Source organism: Euprymna scolopes, chromosome 22, assembly GCF_053919585.1.
Source record: "Euprymna scolopes isolate OS-2025 chromosome 22, ASM5391958v1, whole genome shotgun sequence".
Lineage (NCBI taxonomy): Eukaryota > Metazoa > Mollusca > Cephalopoda > Sepiida > Sepiolidae > Euprymna > Euprymna scolopes.
The window spans coordinates 24007618-24026987 of NC_136503.1; positions in this window are offsets into that span (position 1 = coordinate 24007618).

The following is a 19370-nucleotide window of genomic DNA, read 5'->3' on the forward strand; positions in this document are numbered from 1 at the left end:
AGGCGACCTTGAACCATTGCACGCCAAAGGAAAAACAGAAGAAAAAGTTAGCTTTTTCTTTAGCGTGGAATAGCTTAGAGTCGCTTGACAACGTCTTATTGACTGAAACAGATGGCTGCTTGCAGCGACCAAATATAACTCTTTACTTTCGAATAAATAATTTTAAAAATATTTGGCTCTTATTATCGAGCACAATATAACAACCTCGTTTAGTTCATTAGTTCCTACTTTTGAATATCCAAGCCTGGATATATATTTTTTTTTTGTTTTGTGTGTGTGTGTGTGTGTGTGTGTGTGTGTGTGTGTGTGTGTGTGTGTGTGTGTGTGTGTGTGTGTGTGTGTGTGTGTGTGTGTGTGCGCGCGTGTGTGCGCGTAAAGAATAAGTTAATAATAAATAAGGCATAATGTTACATGAGAATTTATTACATTATTAATCAGTAAAGATTACGGAAATAGGAATAAAGATAAACCTATTTAGGATATGACGTTTCAAAGCTAAATGCTTCTCGTCAGATAAGGAAAAAAGCTGAAATTATACAAAAGTAAGTCTAACAAGAAACCATCGACTTTACAAGCAATCAGATTAAAAGCAGACAGATTTATTATGTCAGAACGTTTATAGACGAGAAGATAGGAAGCGAATAAAAGAGAGAAAAGGCAGAAATAACAATAATGGCTGAGAGAATATACAAAAACTATAGAAAAAAAATTAAATACTTAGAAAAAAGATTTAAATTATGAAAATATTTCAAAAGATTTACTTCCAATAATTTTTTTATGAAAAAACAAAATTCTAAAATATAAATAAAGCACGACAAATAAAGTACAAAGAATTTAGAAAGTAAAGCAACTCATTTTTTTTTATCTAGATACGTTTGTTTTGTATTGTAATTTATTTTTCAGCTTTTATATATATATATATATATATATATATATATATATATATAGAAAGAGAGAGAGAGGGGGAGGAAGAGAGAGAAAAGTAGTTTAACGATGAATTAATGAGCATAAGAAACATCTTGTATTTTAACTTTTTTTTCGAATTAATATATATATACACACATATATATATATAAATAGATACATATATATAAATATATATGCATATATTTAATCTAAATACATATATAAATATATATACATATATATATAAATATATACATATACATACATATATATAAATATATATATAAATAAATACATCTATATCTACATATAAATATATACATATATACATACATATATATGCATATATAAATATATATATATATACATACACATGTACATATACATATGTATACATATACACACACACACATATATATATATATATATTTATATATATATATATATATATATATATAGTTATATACTAGCAAAAGTACCCGTTGTTGACTGGGTTCAAAAACAGCCTACAGAAAATGGACTCTGATTTATGAGAGCGTGAAGGGTTGTAAAGAGATAGCTTCGAATTTGGGGGTATCAAAACCAAAGCAAAATATGATGAAAGTAAAAATAAAATAGATAAACCACATAATTTATTATACCATAACTGCTCACACTGAAACACTTATCACAATATTCTGTGGATCTATATTAAAGAAAAGTTAAACTTTGTGACATATTTCCATTCTATGGAGGTCAGGTCCGAACAAACACACCATAATTTTGTTATACTATATTTCTTCAAGCTGAAACATAATTATCAAAATATACTTACGCAGATAGATATGAAAAGTCTTCATTAAAGTTTGCCCCTATTTCCATTTCATGGAGGGCAGGCGCGAACGCAGACTCCACAATTTTATTATATCATCCCTATTTAAGTTAAAACATACTTATCAAAGTATTAATTTGTACATCTATATCAAAATAACTTGTAAACGTTTTTTGATTAATTTTTTAATTTTTTATTTCCATACTTTGTGGACCAGGCGCGAACGTAGACCCCACAGTTTTAATGAACCACCGTTCTGCCAGATCAAACATACCCATTCCTGATCCTCGATACATCTATCATTATATGCAATCAGTTTTTTAACAGTCAACAATATAGGAGCCGATTCGTGACCACACACACACACACACACACACACACACACACACACACGCGCACACACACACACACATACACACACGCACGCACACACACACACATTCAGCTTTATATTATAATTATCATTATATATATATATATATATATATAATATATATATATATATATATACGATTAATTTTTATTACCGTAACTTTCTGTTAAGTTACATTATTGTTTCAGCTACCCGGCCGATTTTTTGGCCGTCTGTAGCTTCCTCAGACTTTTACAGTAATGTTCGTTGTTATGGGATCTTTCATCCCATAACAACGAACCTTTCTGTAAAAGTCTGAGGAAGCTACAGACGGGAGAAAAACGGTCGCGTAGCTGAAACAATAATGTAACTTAACAGAAAGATGCGGTAATAAAAAATAAATCGCATATTTGCTCTACAACAGTATTAAGCACTCTCTTCAGTTTTATTAATTACCATTTCTACTATATATATATATATATATATATATATATATATATATATATATATATATATATATGAAGAAATGATTAATAAAACATGTTAAAAGACATCTTGAAAAAGAGTTAAAAACATATTTCATTTTAAAAAGGAAGCACAAGATAAGTGGATAGTCCTCAATCCGCGGAGTTTCGAAGAAATACTCTCCTTCTCATCAGAGGGCAGGAATTATCAAAATGCGGGGTCGGATTTTGCATGTAAAAGTATTTAATGAAACCACAAGTAAGTCACAGATCTTACTTGGTTAAAAAAAAGGGTGAGGTAAGTGGAATATGGGGTAAAAGAAAAAATGATAAAAAGATTTCACATGAATGGATAGTCCGGTGAAGGGTAAAAAATCCAAGAATGGTAAAATCCAAACACGGTCGAATTAAAAAACTTCCAATCCAACAGGTAAGTTCCAAAGGAATCAAGTAACTGGAAGATGGTCCAATATGATCGAAAAGGCAGAATTCCTTGGAAAAAATCACAAATGGAATGAGTTCAAAATCATTAAAAGAAAAGTTCAAATGTGCACAGAAAAAGCACTGGAGAGAATATTTAAAACACGTCTACCAAGGCCGGAAGAAAGTAAAGCATTTTTGAATGTGGGAGGACGACGACACCTTTCTGCAAGAGCAGCAAAAACCTTACGTCTCATCTCTCCTAACGGGTATATACATGCGACTAGGAACCACTAGTGAATTTCATGCTCCCATGGAACTTCCTCCTTTAGAAGACCCAGTTTAACCTGCATAAGGTTTGTGTCGTTTCAACGTTGTTTTTGAATTCGGAACAAATGGTAAAAATAGATGCATCTTGTATTCATCAATTTATTTTAAACGTCTTTTCTAATGGTTGATTGGATATGGGTCACGTCAAACAAGCATATAGTCAATAGTACGCCAGTAAGTTCAGCAGTTATGCCTCCCCATTGTCAAATGTACATCGATCGAACAACGTCATCGATTTGTCTGTAAGTATAACTGTAACTACTGCTACACCTGGAATAGCAGGATTTCGTGTAAGATTTTATGCGATTGCATATTAAAAGTGGGATATATAAATAGGTATGTTTCCTTATCGCATAAAGAGGCCGTATTTTGCACATCACATAGTGCTGAGAATAGACTCAAATAGTGCTTATCGGAAATGCACTACCTCCTCTGAAAACCTTCGTTTCCAGATGTATGGTGACGACATCACCACCATCACGACCACGACAACGACTACGACCACGACTACGACAACAACAACAACAATAATAATACAAGTTATCTAACACAGAAGTCAAGTACGCCCAAGGATGGAGTACTGCTGCCACATCTGGACAGGAGCTGCTAAAAACAGCCTATCCTGCCTTGACAGAGTACAAAATAGACTTCGTGGTTTAGTGGAGGATACCCTTTTCTCTTCCCTGCAACCTCTCTCCCACAGTATAGACGTTGCGAGCCTGTCTTTGTTTTATCGTTATTTCCATGGCAGGTGCTCGTCTGAGCTCCAATCCCTAGCCTCCCCGCTCGCCAATCTTTTACGAGAAACACCCGTCTGGCTGAAACTACTGTCAATAATTTTCCCCACTCTTTATCTGTGCCTAAATCCAAACGTAGATTCCATGAGCAGAGCTTCTTTCTTTGAACTGCACGCCAGTGTAACTCTCTGTCGCTTGCCTGCTTCCCACCTGACTACAACTTGGACGTCTTCAAGTCCAACATTAACAAACTCCTGACAAACCGCCCTCTTAAGTAAGACACTCTATCAAAACTCCTAATACTAATGATTACTACAACACTATCTCATTGATTACTGTACACGCAATAACCCTAATCCCTGAGTGGCCTTCGGGCCTTGATAAGTGGTGACCCCCATGTAAAAAAAAAACACGGAGGGAAAATGAACCACCTGATGTATATGTACGATCCAAAACTCTTCGCAAAGACCAAAAATGAACTACCACCAGTATCTTCAGCCAGAATATCCAAACGAAGTTTGGTATAGAAAAGTGCGCACTACTAGTTATAAGAAAGGGAAAACTAGAGACGACAAAAGGCATGGAATTACCCAACCAAACGGAGATGAGGGCACTAGGGGAACAAGACGCCTAAAAATACGTTGGAGTACTGGAAGCAGACTGGAATTTGAGTGGTAATAAACCTCCCCAAAGCAACAGAAATGAAAGAGAGAATTGGAAAGGAATACCTCAGGAGAACAAGAAAACTTCTCGAAACCAAATTATATAGCAGTAACCTAATAAAAGGCATAAATACACGGGCAGTATCACTAGTGAGATACTCTTGACCGTTCATAGGGTGGGCTAAAGAAAAACTGAAAAAAACTAGATCAGAAGACCAGGAAACTCATGACCGACCATGGACAACGGACTACATCCGAAGGATGATGTTGACCGACTCTACGTAATATATATATATACAACCAGGGGGACCCGACGTTGCCCGAGATTGAATGATGATCAACGAATATTTCACACTCCTATATTTTTATTGTCATCAAAATCCGTGAAATCGCCCGGAAGGAAGCTTCACATGCCTCCATGCAGTAACTTAGTCCAAAATATGTTATTCTACATTGCACTCTAAAGAACCTACTTTTTCTTTTATAAGATTATTTTATATAAACTTCTTTCCAGTTACCGAAAAAAAACATTAAGGAATTTACGTGCGACCACGTCATGAAATAGAAATACAAAACACGCTAGCAACTTACCCTCGGTAGAATTTTCAGAGCCTGTTGTTCTATCATTGTTGCTATCCGTCGACATGGAAAAAAAGTGCTGTACCGATGATAGATATATTAAAATAACGGTTTCGATTATCAATTATCGGTAATTATCGGGGGCATTCGTAGACAAAACTTATCTAAGATGACTCCCAAGCTCATGCATTAAGTTCTGTTAATTTTAACGAAAATCTGTTCAGCAGTTTCGGAGTCTATAAGGAATGAACTCTCACACATACACAGACAAAGTTGCATTACTATAATTGTAGAGAATATATATATATATATATATATATATATATATATATATATATAATCTGAGGTTATTGTTTTCCAGAGGTTAAGTAACCAATGAAGTTTAACGAGGTTAATACAAGAATGCTCAATACCGAAATAGAGCAGGATATACACTTTATTTGTTTTTATATAAGCAACAATATGTTGCTACACAGTCATGAGCATGTTTCGGTCAGCTAGTTATTAGTAACTAAAGACCTCTTCAGGCGATAAAGCTTATACGAAAGCAAAGTTTGCAATCTGTACTTTCGTATAAGCTGCATTGCCTGAAAAAATATGTAGTTACTAGCAACTAGCTGACTGAAACATGCTCATGACTGTGTAGCAAAATATTATTGCTTATGTAAAAAACAAATAATTTATATATACGTGTGTACGTTATGTACATATATACATATATATGCATCTATATATTTAAATATATATGGATATAAAATTATATATATGTATGTGTATGTATATATATATGAATATTTCCATTCATACAAAAACGTACACTAGCCAGTTCCATAGTGTTAAAACAGAAGAATGGACCAACCATTATCGGGCAAAATACCTACCGACTGAACTATCCCAAGAATATATTGATAGGGATGGTTCCCTGGACTGGCTCAAAAGAGGATCCCTCCATTACGACCAAGAGAGGTTGATATTGGCTGCACAAGACCAGGGCCTCATGACAAACGCCTTCAAAAAGATGTGTGGTCTAAGCAACAATAATAAATGCAGGTTCTGTAGCACTGAGGTTGAGAGTGTGGGCCACCTGATTTCTGGTTGCAAAGTCCTACTTGGAGACGGTTATTATACAGATCGCCATAATGGAGTTTGCAAATACCTTCACTGGAAGATATGTAAGAAACTCAACATTCAGTGTAGTAAAAACTCCTGGGAACATATACCCGAACGAACAGTTGGGAATGACAACTACACTATTCATTATGACTACATAATCTGCTACATATCTTGAAAACGCAGCTGTTAAACCAGATATAGTGATTTGGGACAGAGCAAACAAAAAAGCGACCGTAATAGAAGTCAGTGTACCCAATGATACAGAGCTTAACAGAGTTGAGAGGAAAAAGATAACAAAGTATCAAGGACTTATGTATGATATGAAACGAAATTGGAAATTAAAAGACGTTTCAATTATACCAGTCATCATAGGAGCAACTGGGCTTATGAAAAAGAACTTTAAAAAGTACATAGCAAGCATACCCGGTGAACCAAGTGCAAGTGAAATACAAACGATTGCACTGAAAGGGACGGCTAGAATCCTGAAAAGATCTCTTGGTTGGACTCACTAAAATAGGGGTAAATGTCAGACATCTGGTTGGATGTCCCATCCCCTAGAAGAAAAAGTTTAAGAAAAATGAAAAAATATATATATATTTAAAACTATACAGAAGGTCAGAAAACCTTGGTACCGTCGGTTTCAAGCCATCTGTACAGTTTAAAATAAATAAATATTAAGCTCTTATATTGCAATCTTTTCTTTGTAATCGAGCACTTTGATGGAATTCTTTCCCAGAAACAGTAAACATATATACATATATACATATATATATATATATATATATATATATATATATTACGTTGTTAATGTTTTATGACATATGTGTCAATGTGCCATATATATTATTCCACAATCAAAGCATTCGACAAACATTGCCACAACTCTCACACACCATGTAAGCCTCGGACTAAAAATCGATATCTTGAGCGTCTTATCTGCAGCGTTTATAGTTTGCGGAGACTTGCCTCCAGCTAGGTTTATCTTCCGTTCTGTTTCTACTGGGATCTTCCAACCACTCAGTTGTCCCATTTAAGATAACAACAGAATGTAATAAGTCCTCCGACATATCTTTCAATCGTACAGTATATCGATGCTGTATGGTTGACTGGGATAGATTTCGTACACTTATATCAGATCTACCTCTGCCACCCCACCCCATGTAAAAAAAGAACGTGTTCTCTGTGGTATCAGACCTGACCGAATGGTTAATTGTAGGTAAAAACCGCTTCTAATAATGCAGAGCCCCCCCCCCGATCCCGGGGGGTTAAGTGGACTTGTCCATGCTTCAGAGACATTGTATCTGTTCTGATACCACACCTCATCTTATCTACTCTCGGTCAGTGAAAGAGAAATCTTTCTAGGTAAAGCAATTTTCAGTTTTGTTCCAATCAAGAATGTCCGTTTCGGGGATCTAGTATTTTCCTCACATAATAAAAAAAACATCTTATGTTAAACTATGTAGATCGGCAAATATATACCGACGCGCAAAAAATAAAATATTAGCACATCAACTCCAAGGATCGATATCGTAACCACGAGGGTCAGCATTGTTCCAAATGCAATAGTGTCTAAAGATTGTTACCCTTATTTGAGCCGTTACAACTGCTAGTAGGTTAATAAATACGAGTGCTCAATGAACCTGAAACATTCGACTGTAATTTACAGAGAACGAATCAGAGTTCAAGATGTGAACCATATTGTGGGGCAACGAAAAAAGTGAACGACTGAAAAGAACGTTCATTAATAGTTTGCAAAATAGTCTTTAATCTTATGCTATTATGTAGGCCGGGGTTCAAAATAGCTGATGAATACAGTGGGGGAACAGGAAAGGAGGTTATAAAGAAAATTTTTAAAATAAAAAAAATAAAACAAATTTTTGGAGCGGCAAATGAGTTAATGGCGGTCTCTTCATTTGCCTGAATCTTTAAAGATTGTTTTCAAGAAACAGTTAAAAATTTGAATTGCATAAAAGTGAATTGCATGTTCGCAAAGATAATAGGCGGGTGTTGAGTGGAGAAGAATGTTTCGGAGGAAAGATGCGGAAGGGTACGGAATGAAGGGAGAAAAAAGCAAAGACAAAAAGTAGTAAAGAAGTAAAGAAATAAATAACAAATACAGATCGAGCAAGATAAAGTAAGGAGAAAAAGAAAGAAACAAAAAAGACGTAGAAGAGGGGGGGATATGACTGTAGAGAAATAATTTTGGGGGAGATATTGGGAGACAGGTAATCATGGCAGGAAAAGTAATAGAAAAAGTGCTGCAATAAGTAAGAGAAAAAATAAAATGAAAAAGATTAACAAACGAATAAAAAAAGTAAAATATAAATCCAAAAAATTAAAATTAAAATGAAAGAAAAGGAAGTTATCACGTATGAAGGCGATCCCAATGCACAAATGCATCAGATAAACTGATTAAAAGCAAAACACGGTGAATACAAAAGTTAAATCACCTTCCGTCTTTTCTTTATTATTATTATTATTATTATTATTATTATTATTATTATTATTATTAGTGTTATTTATTATTATTATTATTATTATTATTATTATTATGATTATTATTATTATTATTATTATTTATTGTAAATCTTACTTGCTTTAAATATTACTCTATGCATTGTTTTTTATTTGCCTGTTTTTTTTTGTTGTTGTTCTTTGTTGTTGTTGTTGTTGTTGTTGTTGTTGTTGTTGTTGTTGTGTTGTTTTTGTTTTGCTTAAGGTTATCATTCTAGTTTGATATTTAATTTATTATGTACTGGAAATCCGGGGAGACTTGTTGTCACTCAGACTCCAGGGAACACCACGGGTTGCTACTCAGCGAGTTATCTTTGATTATAACATTGTGAGAATTAGTGAGTAAGCGTTGATGATGATGATGATGATGATGATGATGATGATGATGATGATGATGATGATGATGGAAATGACGATTTTTTCATATTAATCAAAGACAAAATAATTGCAAGTGCAGTAACAAGATGTCAGCTGCAGCAGCAGCAGCAGCAGAAGAAGAAGAAGGAGAAGAAGAAGAATAACAACAACAACAAATTTAAAAAATGGAAAAAAAAGAAATAATGGAAGCTCTTGTGGCTGAGATCAAAGCTAATTTTCCCGCACACCCCTCAGGTGTACATAAAATAAAAATGGATTGGATGACGTACTTTTTCGCAAATTAAGTGCATGTCAGTTTTTATAAAGGGAAAAAAAGGGTGGATCAGGTGTGCTTCTCCCTATCCACTCATGTTCAATGTACCAATCAGACTAATGACCTTGTTGAAACAAATTAAAACAACATAAACGACAACAATAATAGTAGTGATAATAATAATAATAGTAATAATAATAATAATAATAATAATAATAATAATAATAATAATAATGATAATAATAATAATAATAAACATAAATAAAAAACAACAATTATAGCAATAAAAATAATAATAACAATAAGTATAATAATAACATTAATATTAATAATACTAATAACAGTGACAATAATTATAACAATAATTATCATAATATTAAAAATAATAACAATAATATTAATAACAAAAACAATTATAATAATAACAATATTAATAATAACAACAAAAGCAATAATAATAACAATGATAAAAAAACAGCAACATTGTCTATACCTTCGCTTAGTCCAAAACGACAAACGATACCCCCCTGCGTGGGCAGTTGCGCATGTAATTATAAGGCAAGGGTTGCGCAATCACCAACTACCTTTTCTGAATCGGCAATGTGTGAGTCCAGAGGCAAGAAGTCCATGACGATGGGTAACAATGACAAGATAGACGAAAAACAGATACAGCACCTCAAGCCTCAAATGTAAACGAATTTAGCACTGGCCAGGTTCAACGTTGCTTAACTTCGGTGATCCAAACTGAACCGATATGTCAACGTGATTATGCCGTAATTCTTCAAAATCTATTATTTACAATAATTACAATGACTTTGCACAACAGTGATAATAACAATAACAGTAATAATAATAATGATAATAACAATAATGATAATAATGATATAAATAATAATTACAATATTAATTTAAAAAAAATGATAATAATGATGATAATAATTATAATAATAATGATGGCCATACCAATGACAATAATGATGATAATAATAATGATTATAGTAATAATGATAATAATAACGATAATAATAATAATATTGATAATAATAATTATTATTATAATAATGATAATAATGATGATGATGATAATAATAATGATAATAATTATAATAATAATAATTATAATAATAATAACAATAAAATTGATGATAATAATGATAATAGTAATAATGATAATAATAATGATAATAAGTATAATAATGATAATGATAATAAATATAATAATACTAACAGTAATAATTATAATAACAATGATAATAAAATAACCATAATATTAACGAACAATGATAATAATAATGATAATAATAACAATAATAATAATATTAATAATAACAACAATGATAATAATAACAATATTAATAATGATAATAATAATGATAATAATGATACTAATTATACCAATAATAATAATGATAATAATATTAATAGCAATAATAATAATGAAAATACTAATAATGATGATAATGATAATAACATTGAATGTAATAATGATAGTAATGATAATGGTAATAATAATAATAATAACAACAATGATAATTATAATAATAACAATGGCCGATTAAAGAGCGCCAGGTCATGACGGAATACATGCATATTGGTTTAAGAAATGAACAACACTACATGAAAGGATAGTTCAACAACATGTAGCACGTGTCACCCGTTTCCGGGACTGATTCCATATCCCCCACCCCACTGTTTTAAATATACTTGAAATAAAGTAGTGTTTAAATCATAAACTGTTTCAGCAGCTTTTCGAAATTAATACATAAAAACATTAACACGGTTAGAGATTAGGCAACCATTGCTTCAACATAGATTTCTGAGTGTAGTATCAGTCTCAGCATTCCAATGACTTAAATCCCCCCTTTTTTTCGTCTTGTTAATGGAGGAGAAATCCTTCATTACTGATAGAGTTTATATGTTTGTTATTGACCAGAGTACCCCTTTTGGGGAGCTGGTTTCCCCCAAAATTTGTGGGGAGGAAAGTAAACAAAAAAAAATACGAAGGAACATTTTCCAGGGCATCTTATAATTAATCAGAAGAGACATGTCCAGTGCATTTTATAATTAATCAGAAGGGACATTTCCAGGGAATTTTGTAATTAAATCAAAATTACTTTTCCCAGTCACTTTTGTAATATTAAAACTTTGTTACATTAAACGTAGTACCTATTCACAATACCTCCCTGCGGGACAGATTTAGACACCATGATCGTTTTTAATGTGGAGAAAAAATTGTCTTAGTCGCAAAGGATTTCTCCTTCACTAAGAGAGAAGAAGAAGAACAGATACTACACTTTGATCTTAGCCAAAAGCACAAGAAAGAGAAATCATTTTTATAAGCTTTGCCTCAACATCGACACCAATTTGTTTTTGTTTAATTAGGAATTGGAATATTCCACTTTGCTTGTAAGGGGTGACAAGTTTTATTTGGAATATTCCACTTTCCCTTTTAAGAGATACACAGCATGATAACAGACGGAGCGATAAGCGTAATAATAATAATAATGATAATAATAATAATAATAATAATAATAATAATAATAATAATAACAACAACAATAACAACAATAACAACAATAATAAAATAATAACAACAACAATAACAGCAACAATAATAATAACAATAATAATAATAACAATAATAATAATAACAGTAATAATAATAATAATAATAATAATAATAATAATAATAATAATAATAATAATAATACTGATGCTGATGACACGACCATCTACGGCAACACATCAAAGGCCGTAAATGACAAAATTCTCTCTAATTCTTTCTCCTCTGATCTTGAGCGCGTGGTACAGTGGGGGAAGAGGTGGCTGGTCACTTTTAATGCATCCAAAACCAAGCTTCTATCTTTACATCATCAACGCTCTGATCCCAATCTGGCATCAATTGAAATGGATGGCTCTCGTCTTGGGAAGGCTCCATGTTTTGACAAGCTTCTGGACTTGACCTTCACTCCTGATCTGAAATGGAACACGTACATCAGGTCTGTTACCAAGAACGCTGGGAAAATGGTGGGATCCTTCTACCGCTCCAGAAGATATCTCACTACTAATGCAATTCTCTATCTGTATAAAAGCCAAGTACGTCCAAGTATGGAGTACTGCTGCCACATCTGGGCAGGAGCTGCTAAAAACAGCCTACCCTGCCTTGACAGAGTACAAAATAGACTTCGTGGTTCAGTGGGGATGCCCTTTTCTCTTCCCTGCAACCTCTCTCCCACAGAAGACAAGTTGCGAGCCTGTCTTTGTTTTATCGTTATTTCCATGGCAGGTGCTCGTCTGAGCACCAATCTTTCGCCCCCCCCCCCTCACCAATCTTTCACGAGAAACACCCGTCTGGCTGAAACTACTGTCAATAATTTTCCCCACTCTTTATCTGTGCCTAAATCCAAACGTAGATTCGATGACAAAGCTTCTTTCTTAGAACTGCACGCCAGTGGAACTCTCTGCCGCTTGCCTGTTTCCCACCTGACTACAAATTGGATGTCTTCAAGTCCGATATAAACAAACTCCTAACAAACCACCCCCTTAAGTAAGAGACTCTATCAAACCTCCAATACTAATGATTACTACAATACTATCTCATTGATTACTGTTCACGCAATAACCCTTATCCCTGAGTAGTCTTCGGGTCTTGATAAGTGGTGACCCCCATGTAAAATAAAATAATAATAATAATAATAATAACAATAATAACAACAATAATAATAATAACAAAAATAATAATAATAACAACAATAATATTAATAATAACAATAATAATAACAATAACAACAATAATAATAATGATGATAATAATAATATCAATAGTAATAACAATAATAATAATAGCAACAATAATAATAATAACAATAACAATAATAATAACAACAACAATAATAATAAAAACAATAATAATAATAACAAAAATAATAATAATAACAACAATAATAATAATAACAACAATAATAATAATAACAATAATAATAACAATAATAATAATAATAATAACAAAAATAATAATAACAAAAACAACAACAATAATAATACTAATAACAATAATAATAATAACAATAATAATAATAATAATAATAATAATAATAACAATAAAATAATAGCAACAACAATAATAATAATAACAACAATAGTAATAATAATAATTATAACAATAATAATTAATAATAATAATAACAACAATAGTAATAATAATAATTAATAATAACAATAATAATTAATAATAACAATAATAATTAATAATAATAATAATAATAATAATAATAATAATAATAATAATAATAATAGAGATGATGAAGCAAAAAAATTAATCATCTTCGATATAAAACGAGAATGAATCAGTTTTTTGTCTGTATCTATCCCTACCCTCGTGGAAAGACGTAAAAATAAGGAGTATGTCAAAGAAACACCCTAGCTTTATATTTACTGTCATGAGCAGCGAAAAAAACAAGAGGAAATTAACAACGTTGTCTGTAGATATGTTGACGTCTTTATCGATACTCAGTTAGAAAGAATTCCCATTTGGCGACTTTTCTGAATTGGTTACGAACTCCATTTTCAAGAAGAACAAAATGTTATATGATGGCATCCTTCGAGAGAACCTTTCACGTTATTTTACACAGTGCTAATTATTTCTAACGGTTTCTTCTAAAAGATGAAAAAAAATGACGATGTCTTCTGCATTGCAAGAAACACATCCAGTCGTTGTTAAATGTAATGTATTAACAAGGGCGATTATACGACTGACAGCTTGCTCTTTTTTATTATATCGAGAGAGAATAAGGAACAGAAACAGTTTATTATCTAACACTGCATCTTTAATCAGATTTTCCCTTCGTGCTACCGAAAACGGATCTAATTAAAATGTCACGCTATTTTTCCGATGATATTACTACTGACTTTCTTTTCTCTGTTTCCATATATGTCAAATATTATTTACTGAACTTTGCGACGGATAAATTTCCCTGGTTATGTATACAAGCACACCAAACGCACAGCTCTAAGATCTCATAAACGATTGTAGAATAAAACAGTACTAAGTGTTAAGGAAACATAAAAGACTTAATAGAATTTGGTATGCTGACCCTCACACACGCGTTTAAAACAGATTTGTGGGGGGGGGCCTACATTTTTGTGTAAAGTGTGATCTCAAATATTTCATGATTTTTTTAAATCATCCGTCATACTCATAAGTGTTGTGGTCTCGAAAGGGCCCGGATAAAAAAACACAGCTCGGTAATTAATAGAAACAAAATATATTAAACAGAAAAACAACATACAACAAATAGAAAGGTGTGGGTCTGACAGTCACGAGTTTTTTTTTTGTTTTTTGTTTGTTTTTTTTTACATAGGTATCACCACTTAGTATCACCAAGAGTTCACTCGAGGATAAGGGTTAAAGAGTGTGCGGTAGAAGTTGGACAATATAAGTAATCGTTAGTAATGGAAATTCGGTAAATTTGTTAACAAGTTGAACGGCTCATCAAGAACTTGTTTACATTAGACTTGAAGACAACCATATTGTAGTCAGCTGGAAAGCAGGAAAACGGAAGACAATTCCACAGGCGTGCAGTTCTAAGAAAGAAGCTTTGCTCATGGAATCTACGTTTAGGTTTAGGCACAGATAACGAATTATTGATAGTGTTTTCAGCTAGACGAGTATTTCTTGTGAAAGTTTGCGAGGGGGGACCATGGACTGAAGCTCAGTCGAATACTTTCTATGAAAATAACGATACAGCAGAGACGAACTCGCTACATCTCTTCTGTGAGATAGAGGTTGCAGGGAAGAGAAAAGGATATCTCCTATGAGATGCAAGACCAAACCATGATCTGTGTGCTAACCGACGAGAGACATATTACCTTGATCTTTATAATACATGAAAGCGTAGGTGGAAACGCCACAACACCCATTCCAAACCTTAACCCCGCAAGGGTCTAAGTATTGTTTACTTCTAAGCTATATTACGATAACGTTTAGAGATTTCCGTTTGGGGCCACAGAATACTTGGACCATATCTCCAATCTTTTACAATTAAATTTAAAGTCTGCGGTTTTTTTGTTGTTTTTTTTTTTCATTATTTTTATTTTTTTATTTATTCATTTATTTATTTATTTTTGGTAATATCATCCAATAGTTTCTGAATAACATCCCAATTCCATATTGCCAGTTCATTCAATGTAGTAATACAATTTAGGCGTTCATGCAAAGATACTGAAATTTGAGAAGCCTGTGAGGTCGAAAAAACTTCGTCTTTGCGGCTTTGTTTGTAATTGTCTTTTAATTAATAGTCCAGACTATAGTCTAGATTGTTGGCTGAACCTCAAATAAAATTGTTAACAAGGGGTTTAACTTGGATTTTGGGCATGAATAACCTCTCTTTTAGATAAAAAAAAAAAAGTTTACCAAAATAAACTTGCCGAAAGTGGCAAACGGCTGCCTTCTCTAAAGATTGCCACCGATTCTTGCTTCCTCTCTCTCAGCTCAATTACTATAAATTCATATTCTAAAATAACAAATGTGGCAATGTGAAATTGGATAAAACCAACAGCTTTCTTAACGTGAAATATAATTATAACTTCTTATGCCTTTTTTGTCTTGTTCGATGTATTACTGCAGGAGCTTAATATTTTGTGATATTCTGTGATATTATTATTTAAGGTTGGTCAAGGGAAGTACCGATAATTATGGATGCTGACGAGTGAGTTATTTGTAACAATTTCTAATAATGAAGAAACATTCATCGTCAGCCAGATTGGAATCGATTCTATTAACAGAGCTTCTTAACAACATGGAGAGAAGATCATAATTCAGATTAATCAACATTCTCACCAGAAATGCAGACAGCGTTGGATCAACCCCAGATACATAGAAATTGGCCGAAAAAAACAGGTCCATCCATAATGAAATACCATACCGTGCAATCCGCTCTTTGTGTGCGTTTAACTTTAAGGAACATTGTCTTTTTGTGGTTCTGGAGCAAACTATGATAGAAAAAAAAGAGGTGTTGATGTTTCCCATGGAGAAACTATTGGGTTTAAGGACTGAGTGCTGAAAGTTTGTGAGAAAGCCCGAAAAATGATGGCTGAGCATCCAATGTTAAAAGTAAAATAGGTTATGTTGCTGAAGCATTGTGATCACAGAACATGTTTTTCAAACTTTGACCCTTATAAAACATTCATAAGGCATTCTCTCTTGCTGACACTTAGTAGACCAGAGGATTCAGAGAAAAAGCAGTCATTTTTGTAAGTTGCTAATTATTTGCTGCAAAATGACGAGGAGCAACTCACCATGGTCGATCTTATTAAAGAAGTAGAGGCAATTCTCGAAGACACTGGCTTGGAACCATACAGTCTCTCATACATGAAATCTCAATTGCTAGTTCATTGTGATTGAAATTAATTGTAAACCTAATATTATTACAGTAAAGCAAAATGGTTTCTTCATGAATTCTATGCACAGAGCCGCCCAACAGATAATTCAGAATCAGAGGCTATTAGAAACACAAAGACGGCAGCCAAGCTCATCAAGAATGACATTAAAAGTGTCCAGACAAGTTCAGAACATTACCCGTCTAAGAATGATATTGAACAGAATACGATTCTTGAATATGTTCCTAAAATACCGTTGATCTTTCTCAGAAAGATATTTTCAGGCAAAGCCAATGATTTGAAACTTGCATCAATAGGTCAAGCGATAATGCAGGCTGTTAGACCCAGAGTTCTCCGTGCACCTTTGCAATTTGGCCTAGCTGTGGAATTGACTGATCAATTTGGATCAGGGTTTTAATTGACACTCTGATTTATTGCTTCTCTTCGTCTTACTCGGAAGACCAGAAATTCGAAATTGTCTGCGGCAATTTCCATGAAGAAAAATTGAAGTCAGTTTTACCAGAATTTAAACTGACGTTCGACAAGATCAAAAGATTAACCGAACCGACACGAAAAACAATTCTGGAATAATATAACAGTAAGATGACAAGATTGCCAAGTGACTAAAAAGTCCGGATGAGATCTTTAGAATATTGGAAAAAAAAAGATACCGAAATTTATAAATAAACGTGTCCAATACAATTTTAGTATTTATTATATATATATATATATATATATATATATATATATATATATATATATTCTTAGTATAGCATAAGACCCCACCGCAAAAAATAGAAATCATGACTACATAACAGAATGGTCTCCTGGTTGCAGAACCGATACTATACTATCTATTTCACCCTGTAAAAAAGGAGGAGCTAATGTCAGATATGATGACATTATGATGAACCAAAATATATTATTCCTACTTAAGAGAATGTAATGCCTAGGCGGGTGATATCATGAAAAGCGAACATATACTGCACTAACCCCTATTAGGGAGATAACGCCTGGGAGAATGGTTTGATCGTAAGAGAACAATTACTGCACTACTTCACTTCCTTCAAAAAAGATGGAGGTAATACCTGGGAGAATGGTATCATACCAAAATGACATAGATCATCTCATCTACACACCTGAATTGAACATTGAAGGATAGTACATTAGTCTGAAATAGTATAGTAAATTGGAACGAGCATTAAAATATGGTGCAATGTTATAATTAATAGAAGTAATAGGGTAGTTTCGGCTTGAGACAGATATCAAATATCTATTAGTAATAGATGTGTTACCTGATTGGTCAAACTCAATTTTCTTCTTGTTATCCAATGACGATCTATTTTACGAGACAAAAAAGGAGATAAAGTCGACATAACCAGATTAACAAGTTGTTCTTTTAAAATGGAAATCTATCTGGTGAATGACATGAAGGCACTTGATGTAAAGAGGTAAAACAAAAAATACTTCAAGATGAAAAACTTGCAACGATAAATGTTAGATGGAATATATTCTGATCTAGAAAACAGCAATTCTTCCCTCTTTGTCAGAAACATCACTCATGGAATGTTCGGAGTAAAAGACAAAATCAGGAAAGCGATTTTGTGTACTCTCCACCTCTTTCATTAAAATTTGCAGGTGAATTTGCGTTATCACAACAGCTGTTTATCATTGGTTTCTCATTGGCAGCGACCATTGGTCTTCACTGGGATTTGGGTGGCAATAAGCCTCCTCAAGGTCCCAGTACTGTTTGCAATCATCCAGTGGAGGTCTAGTTTGTGTACTCTCCCCTTGGTACCTCCATTATTATAATTATTATTATTATTATTATTATTATTATTATTATTATTATTGGCTAACAAAGAGCTTTCACACAGGTCTTCAGAGATCTTTCCCTGAAAACAGCCTGTTGTGTTCCCTGGCAGCTGATTGACAACAAGTCTCCCCAGGTTTCCAGTACTCTCCACCTCTTTCAATCACATTTGCAAATAAATTTGCATTATCGCGACAGCTGCATGTCATTGATTTCTCGTTGGCAGCAGCTATTTGTCTTTGCTGGGATTTGAGTGGTAATAAGCCTCCTCAAGATCCCAGTTCTCTTCGCACGTATTCGGATGAGGCCTGGACAGTTCATCAGTCTTTCCTTCCTCCTTGCCTTTACTTGGTTATTTGATCTCACACGTTGGGGGCCAGTGATATGGCCATGGGGGTAGGTTTGGGTTAGAGATCTTATAGATATGCGGTTTCAGTGTTCTTGGTTCCATGTAGTGTTTCATGTTTTGCCTTTGCAGCAGTTTGTATGGCCCCGCACTAGTTACTCCCGTGTGTTAGTTTCCACATTCTAAGGTTATTCTTAATATTTCAGCGGTTTTCATGATTGTTGTTCGTTGTATTTTACAGTCATTCCTTTGATTCCAATTTCTCCAATTCTTTTTTTCAAAATCTTTGGGGATTGTTCCTAGTACTCCTACTAT